The sequence below is a fragment of the Phacochoerus africanus genome, chromosome 4, assembly GCF_016906955.1.
Source record: "Phacochoerus africanus isolate WHEZ1 chromosome 4, ROS_Pafr_v1, whole genome shotgun sequence".
In the NCBI taxonomy this organism is placed as follows: Eukaryota; Metazoa; Chordata; class Mammalia; order Artiodactyla; family Suidae; genus Phacochoerus; species Phacochoerus africanus.
Window position 1 is genome coordinate 135,449,928 of NC_062547.1, and position 9,163 is coordinate 135,459,090.

Sequence of the window (9,163 nt, forward strand, 5' to 3'; positions counted from 1 at the left end):
GATCAGCTCTGCTGTGGGTTTGCTATTTAATAGTTTTTACAAAGAACCATCTTTTGGTTTTATCGATCCTTTTTTTCCCATTGGTTTTCTGTTTTAAAAATAACTGCTCTTGGAGTTCCCATCGTGGCACAGTGGTTAACGAATCCGACTAGGAACCATGAGGTTGCGGGTTCTGTCCCTGCCCTTGCTCAGTGGGTTAAGGATCTGGTGTTGCTGTGAGCTGTGGTGTGGGTCGCAGACGCGGCTCGGATCCCGTGTTGCTGTGGCGTAGGCTGGTGGCTCAGCTCTGATTGGAATCCTAGCCTGGGAACCTCCAAATGCCACAGGTGTGGCCCTAGGAAAAAAAAAAAAAAGACACCCCCCCCCCCCAAAAAAAATCTGCTCTCACCTTTTTTTTTGTCTTCCAATTTCTTCAAGTTTGCTGTTTTTGTAATTTCTTTTTTTTTTTTTTTCTCTTTATGGCCGCACCTGCACTATATGTAAATTCCCAGACCAGGGGCCAGATCAAGCTGCAGCTGGGCCCTATACCTCAGCCACAGCAACAGCGGATCCAAGCTGCAACTGTGACCTGTGCTGCAGCTTTGGGCACTGCTGGATCCTTAACCCACTGAGCTAGGCCAGGGATCAAACCTGCATCCTCACAGTGTCAAGTTGGGTCCTTAACCTGCTGAGCCATAGTGGTAACTCCTCTTTTGGCAATTTCTTGAGTTGAATGCTAAGATCGCATTTTGATTATTTTCTAATACAGGCATTTTAAAAAATGCACGTATTCCTCTCTATCTGTAATTATATGTGCATGTGCACCATACAATTTGATTTCTATCTTTAATAGATATCAAATAATAGACATAGATGTGTCTCGAATAACCCAATTTGTAATAGTTTCTAATGCCCATTATAATTTCTTTTTGGACTGATGAATTATTTGCAATGACACATTTTTGTCTCCAAGTGTATAGAAATTCTTTGGTTACCTCTTCTGTTACTGATTTCTGTTTTACTGCATTATGGTCTGAGAGAATGTTTTGTGATTTTGATTCCATGGCAGTGAAAAAATTATTTTGTGTCCTTGTACTTGGTACATGGTTGGTTTTTTGTATGGTTTCATGTGAGTTTGAAAAGACTTTGTTCTCTCTAATTGCAGGGTTCTATATGCATCTATCAATCAAGCTTATTCGTTGTGTGGTTCAAATCTGTATGCCTATCAATTTTTATTTGTTGGAGACAATTATTGAGAGAGCTATGTTAAGATCTCTTGGCTTGGTGGTAGATATTCAGTTCCTGCCTGTAACTCTATCAAATTGGCTTTATATATTTTGAGGCTGTGGTTTTATAATTTGTTTTATCTGCTTGGTGCATGGTCAGTTTTATCATGTAGTGACTCTTTTTTATCCCTGCTATTTGCCTTAAAATCCATTGTCAGGTATTACTATGACCAGAACAGTTTTAAAAAAATTCCTATTTGATGGCGTTCCTGTTGTGGCTTAGCGGAAACGAACCCAGCTAGGATCCATGAGGATGCGGGTTTGAGCCCTGGCCTTGCTCAGTGGGTTAAGGATCCAGCGTTGCTGTGAGCTGTGGTACAGATCACAGACATGGCTCGGATCCTGTATTGCTGTGGCTGTGGCATAGGCTGGCAGCTGTAGCTCTGATTTAACCCCTAGCCTGGGAACCTCCATATGCTGTGGGCGCGGCCCTCAAAAGACAACAACAACAAAAATCCTATTTGGCTTGTATTTCCAATCCACCGTTTAATATTTTTTTATTTGTGTATTTTATATTGAGGTAGAATTCATATACCATAAAATCCATCTTTTAAAACATGCAGCTAAGTGCTTTACGGTTTATGGATTCTCACGGAGATGCAACCATCCCCACTATGTATTTCCAGAACATTTTCATCTATCCCAGAGGCGATGCTGTATCCATTAGCTGTCACTCCTCATTTTCCTCTCCCCGCCCCTGACAACTACAAGTCTACTTTCTGTCTCTATGGATTTGCTTATTCTGGGCATTTCGCATAAATAGAATTGTATGATATGTGGTGGGCTTTTTTTTTTTTTTTTTTTGCCTGGCTCTCTTCAGTCAGCATAAGGTTTTCAAGGTTCATCCAACCTTGAAAACATTGTAGCATGAATCAGTACTTCACTTTTGTGTGTTTTTTTCTTTTTAAACAGGCGAATAACATTCCATAGATATACCGATGTTTACCCATTCATCAAACTGATGGACATTTGGGCTTTCTAAGCCTTTATTTTTGTCTTTATATATGCTTCTGTCTTACCAGTTTCTCTTACAAACAACATAGAGCAAAACTATATTTCTCAAATATAATCTCACAATCTCTGGTTTTGGTTTTTTGTTTGTTTTTTACTGGCAAGTATCTTTCATTGTGATTATTGCCATTGGGATTTATTTCAAGCATCTTCCTTTGTCATTTCTATTTATTATGCTCTTTCTTTTTTTTTTTTTCTTTTTAAGGCTACACCTGTGCACATGGAAGTTCCCAGGCTAGGCGTCAAATCGGAGCTGCAGCTGAGGCCTATGCCATAGCCACCACAATGCGGGATCCTTGACCCCCTGAGTGAGGCCAGGGATTGAACCTGCATCCTCATGGATACTATGTTGGGTTCTTAACCCACTGAGCTGCAAGGGGAACTTGCTATCATGCTCTTTCTTTGCAACTTGTTTTTCTTTTTTCTTTTTTTTTGCCCTCTTTGAATTGATACAGAGGTTTATTCTTTTGAGTGTATCAATTCCTTTCTACTCCATCTATTGTTTTGGAAATTTTACATTTAATTTTAAAGCCCCCCACCCCCCCCAAAAAAAATCTCATTCCTCCTGCTGAACAATATAAGGACTTTAGAATGCTTCAACTTGGGTTACTCTTTTCCCAGCTTATGTGTTTGCTTTTTTTTTTTTTTTTTTTTTTGGTGTTTTTAGGGCTGCACCAGCAGTATATGGAGGTTCCCAGGCCAGGGGTTGAATTGGAGCTGTAGCTGCTGGCCTACACCACAGCCACAGCTATGTGGGATCCCAGCCAGTCTGTGACCTACACCACAGCTCACAGCAACGTTGAATCCTTAACTCACTAAGCAAGGCCAGGGATTGAACCCATGTTCTCATGGATACTAGTCAGATTCTTTAACAGCTGAGCCACGAACTCCTTATGTGTAATTGTTGTCCAACCTTTTAATTCCACTTTGATTTCATTTCTCTCAAATTGATAATTCTGTTTTACTTATTTAGAAGTATATACTTATTTATCATTTTCTTGTATTTCCTTCCTTTCTTCTCAGTTTTATTTCGGTGTTCTGGAAGTACATGCTATGTCCTGGAAGTATTTTCTCTAAGGATTCTGGAGATAGCATCCTTTCATCTCCTGCATTTCCCGATGGCTGTTGAGAAGTCAGTTTGATTGCTGTTCTTTAATAGGCAGACTGTCTTTTCTTTGTAGTAACTTAGAGGATTCTCTCTTAAAAAAATTTTTTTTATATTAAAGTATAGCTTAGAGGATTCTCTCTTTAAAAACCTTTTTTTTAAAATTAAAGTATAGTTGATTTACAGTGTTGCGCAATTTCTACTATTTGAGGATTCTCTTTGGTGATCTGCTGTTTTTATTACAAGTGGGGATTTGCTTTTATTGTTTCTGCCCAGCACTCATGCTTGGAGTCTCTTGACTCATGTATTTCATCAGTTCTTGGCCATTACAGCTGTGTCCAAACCCGCAGTTCTTTTCTTGGACCTCCTGTTAGATGTGTGATGGTATTTTCGTTTTGTCTACAATATTTTTAAATATCTGTTTCATCCTTTCCATCCCTTTATCTCTTCGTTTCACATCTGGGACAATCGTACCCCCTCGCTCTCAATTCTGATGTGCTGTCCAGTGTATTTGTTGAATGTTCCATTTCTATTTCTGTGTTTTTTACTTATGAAAGTTCCACTCGACTCTTTTCTGTCTCTGCCTGTTCTCTTATTTGCAGCGTAATTTTTGCTCTTGTGATTTTCATCTCCCTTTTAAAATTTTAATCATTTAAAATGTTTTCTTTCTTTCTTTTTTTTTTTTTCTTTTTATGGCCACGCTTGTGGCATATGGAAGTTCCCAGGCTAGGGACTGAATCGGAGCTGTAGCTGCTGGCCTCCACCACAGCCATAGCAACACCAGATCTGAGCTGCATCTGCAGCTTTTAGCAATGCTAGATTCTTAACCCACTGAGTGAGGCCAGGAATCGAACCTGCATTTTCACAGAGAGGTTGGGTTCTTAATCTGTTGAGCCAGAATGGGAACTTTGTAAACATGTTTTCTATCAAACTATTTCAGTATCTGAAGTTCTCATGGGCTTTATCCTGTTGTCTCTTATATCTGCTGACTCTTGCTCATGGCGGTTTTTTTTTTTTTTTTTTTTTTCCTGTAGTTGAGTAATTTTTAGTTTTGAGCTCATATTAAACCTATGTTTATCTGTGAGAACCTATTTGGCCTGAACTGAGGGCATGTCCCTCAATAAAAAATGTGGTTTTTATTTATTCCTGCTAGATGCCCCAGGGGAACCCCTGGTCCAGTACAAAATTTTATTACCTATTTCTCATTTTTGGGGATCCTGAACCATAGAATTATATGAATTTGAACTTGAATCTACATACCCACTAGGTCCACGGTTATGAATTCTTTTTTTTTTTTTGTCTTTTCTAGGATTGCACCCGTGGCATATGGAGGTTCCCAGGCTAGGGGTCTAATCGGAGCTATAGCCACCAGCCTACGCCAGAGTCACAGCAACGTGGGATCCGAGCCTCTTCTGCGACCTACACCACAGCTCGGGGCAACACTGGATCCTTAATCCGCTCCCTCATGGTTCCTAGGTGGATTCATTAACCACTGAGCCACGACGGGAACTCCAGACAGAGTCCAATATTTTTCCTTGTTTCTCTGAACCGCTGGGTAAACTTCTCTCTAGAAACCTCTTTCCTTACAGAGGACTCCCTTTAACTATCTGAGGTTTATTCAAGAGTTTCATCTACCTGATGAAATTCCTCACCTTACTTAGGTCCCAGATTTTATTCCTGTTCCTACTTGTGTATCGAAATCCAAGCCCCAATTTGCTCATACGTTCTCCTCTAATTTATCTTTCTCTTTTTGGTAGTTTTTGTCCTCTTCAGCTATGCATTTAAGTTTTTCCCCAGCATTACAGATGGTAATGGATTTTTTTTTTTTTTGGAAATATGGTTCACTATACTGCCAGGAACAGAAGTCTTTGAATGAATGTTTTAAAGTTCCATCTTATGTTAAGATATAATTTGGAAAGGTATTTATAACTGAAATGTACAGGTTAATGAATAATAATAATCACCACCAGGTCAAAGGATAGAACATTAGCAGAACCTAAGAACCTCTCTTCAGGCCTTTTCTCAATAGCAATCTCTCCCTTTTTCTCAATATTCTGACTTTTGTGGCAGTTTTTTTTGCATCTCTTTATAGGCTCTGATAAAGTACAATTTAGTTTAGTTTTGACTGATTTTGAATTCTTTCCTTCAACGTTATGTTTGTGAGACTTATTTATAACATTGTGTATAGCTATAATTCATTTATTTATATTCCATGATATGAATATATCATAATTGGTTTAGCTTTTCTTCTGCTAGAAGACATTTACACTGTTTTCAGGGTTTGCTAGTACAACAAATGCTGCAATCACTCTTGGTGAGTATGTATCTTGCGTATGGGTGTGGGTTTTTATTGTGTATGGGTGTGGGTTGTTATTGTGTTACATTATGTATGTACAGGTGTGGGTTTCTATTGTGTCTGTCCCTAGGAGTAGAATTGCTGGGGCACATCTTCAGCTTTTTAAGAAAATGCCCAGCTGGAGGTCGCGTTGTGTCCCAGTGGGTTACAAACCTGACTAATATCCATGAGGATACCGGTTCAATCCTTGGCCTTGCTCAGTGGGTTGGGGATGCAGTGTTGCCCTGAACCGTGGCATAGGTTGCTGCCACAGCTTGGATCCTGCATTGCTGTGGCTGTGGTGTAGGCCAGCAGCTGCAGCTCTGGTTCGACTCCTTGCCTGGTAACTTCCATCTGCTGCATGTGAGGCCCTAAAAAACAGAAAAAAAAAAAAAAAGAAAATGCCAAACTGTTTTTTTAAAATAGTTGTACCAGTATGCAGTGTACCAGCATAGGTGAGTCTTCCTGTTGCTCTGCATAGTCACCATCATTTGTTATTATTAGTTATTTTAATTTTTACAAGTCATATTGGGATGTATTTATATCTTAAATACACTTATATCCCTCAATTTTATTTTGTTTACTTGATGACTAAGATGCGTGAGCATCTTTTAATGTGTTTATTTGCTATCTGGATTTTCTCTTTTTTGAAGTGCTTTTTCAAGTCTTTTTCCCAAGTCTCGACTAGGTCTGTAAATCTTTTTCTTATTAAGTTGTGGGAGTCGTTTATATATTTTGTTTGATTTTGCTTTTTTTAAAATTATTTATTATTATTTTTTTCCCACTGTACAGCAAGGGGGTCAGGTTATCCTTACATGTATACATTACAATTACATTTTCCCCCCAGCCTTTCTTCTGTTGCAACATGAGTATCTAGACAAAGTTCTCAGTGCTATTCAGCGGGATCTCCTTGTAAATCTATTCTAAGTTGTGTCTGATAAGCCCAAGCTCCCGATCCCTCCCACTCCCTCCCCCTCCCATCAGGCAGCCACAAGTCTCTTCTCCAAGTCCATGAGTTTCTTTTCTAAGGAGATGTTCATTTGTGCTGGATGTTAGATTCCAGTTATAAGTGATATCATATGGTATTTGTCTTTGTCTTTCTGGCTCATTTCACTCAGGATGAGATTCTCTAGCTCCATCCATGTTGCTGCAAATGGCATTATGTCGTTCTTTTTTATGGCTGAGTAGTATTCCATTGTGTATATATACCACCTCTTCCGAATCCTACTCATCTGTCGATGGACATTTGGGTTGTTTCCATGTCTTGGCTATTGTGAATAGTGCTGCAATGAACATGAGGGTGCACGTGTCTCTTTTAAGTAGAGTTTTGTCCGGATAGATGCCCAAGAGTGGGATCGCGGGGTCATATGGAAGTTCTATGTATAGATTTCTAAGGTATCTCCAAAGTGTTCTCCATAGTGGCTGTACCAGTTGACATTCCCACCAACAGTGTAGGAGGGTTCCCTTTTCTCCACAGCCCCTCCAGCACTTGTTATTTGTGGATTTATTAATGATGGCCATTCTGACTGGTGTGAGGTGATAGCTCATGGTAGTTTTGATTTGCATTTCTCTTATAATCAGCGATGTTGAGCATTTTTTCATGTGTTTGTTGGCCATCTGTATATCTTCTTTGGAGAACAGTCTATTCAGGTCTTTTGCCCATTTTTCCATTGATTGATTGGCTTTTTTGCTGCTGGGTTGTATAAGTTGTTTATATATTCTAGAGATTAAGCCCTTGTCGGTTGCATCATTTGAAACTATTTTCTCCCATTCTGTAAGTTGTCTCTTTGTTTTCTTTTGGGTTTCCTTTGCTGTGCAAAAGCTTTTCAGTTTGATGATGTCCCATGGGTTTATTTTTGCTCTAATTTTGATTGCTTTGGGAGACTGACCTGAGAAAATACTCATGATGTTGATGTCAGAGAGTGTTTTGCCTATGTTTTCTTCTAGGAGTTTGATGGTGTCCTGTCGTATATTTAAGTCTTTCAGCCATTTGGAGTTTATTTGTGTGCATGGTGTGAGGGTGTGTTCTAGTTTCATTGCTTTGCATGCGGCTGTCCAGGTTTCCCAGCAATGCTTGCTGAATAGACTTTCTTTTTCCCATTTTATGTTCTTGCCTCCCTTGTCAAAGATTAATTGACCCTAGGTGTCAGGGTTTATGTCTGGGTTCTCTATTCTGTTCCATTGGTCTGTCTGTCTGTTTTGATACCAGTACCACACTGTTTTGATGACTGTGGCTTTGTAGTATTTCTTGAAGTCTGGAAGAGTGATGCCTCCTGCTTGGTTTTTGTTTCTCAGGATTGCTTTGGCGATTCTGGGTCTTTTGTGGTTCCATATAAATGTTCGGATTGTTTGTTCTAGTTCTGTGAAAAATGTCATGGGTAATTTGATAGGGATTGCATTGAATCTGTAGATTGCTTTGGGTAGTATGGCCATTTTTACAATATTGATTTTCCCAATCCAGGAACATGGAATATCTTTCCATTTCTTTACATCTTCTTTGATTTCTTTGATTAAAGTTTTATAGTTCTCGGCATATAGGTCCTTTACCTCCTTGGTCAGGTGTATTCCGAGGTATTTGATTTTGTGAGGTGAAATTTTAAAAGGTATTGTATTTTTGTATTCCTTTTCTAATATTTCATTGCTGGTATACAGAAATGCAACTGACTTCTGAATGTTCATCTTATATCCTGCTACTTTGCTGAATTTATGAATCAGTTCAAGTAGTTTTGGGGTTGAGTCCTTAGGGTTTTCTATGTATAGTATCATGTCATCTGCATACAGTGACAGTTTTATCTCTTCTCTTCCTATATGGATGCCTTTTATTTCTTTTGTTTGTCTAATTGCTGTGGCTAGGACTTCCAACACTATGTTGAAGAGCAGTGGTGAAAGTGGGCATCCCTGTCTTGTTCCAGATTTGAGTGAGAAGGCTTTCAGTTTTTCCCCATTGAGGATTATATTTGCTGTGGGTTTCTCATAAATGGCTTTGATTATATTCAGGAATGTTCCCTCTATACCCACTTTGGCGAGGGTCTTGATCATGAATGGATGTTGGACTTTGTCAAATGCTTTTTCTGTGTCTATTGAGATGATCATATGATTTTTGACTTTTCTTTTGTTAATGTGGTGTATGATGCTGATTGATTTGCGTATGTTGAACCATCCTTGTGAACCTGGGATGAACCCAACCTGGTCATGGTGTATAATTTTTTTGATATGTTGTTGGATTCGGTTGGCTAAGATTTTGTTGAGAATTTTTGCATCTATATTCATCAATGATATTGGCCGATAGTTTTCTTTTTTGGTGGTATCTCCGTCTGGTTTTGGAATGAGGGTGATGGTGGCATCATAGAATGTCTTTGGGAGTATTCCTTCTTCCACCTTTTGAAAGAGTTTAAGGAGGATGGGCACCAGTTCCTCTTTATATGTTTGATAAAATTCACCTGTGAA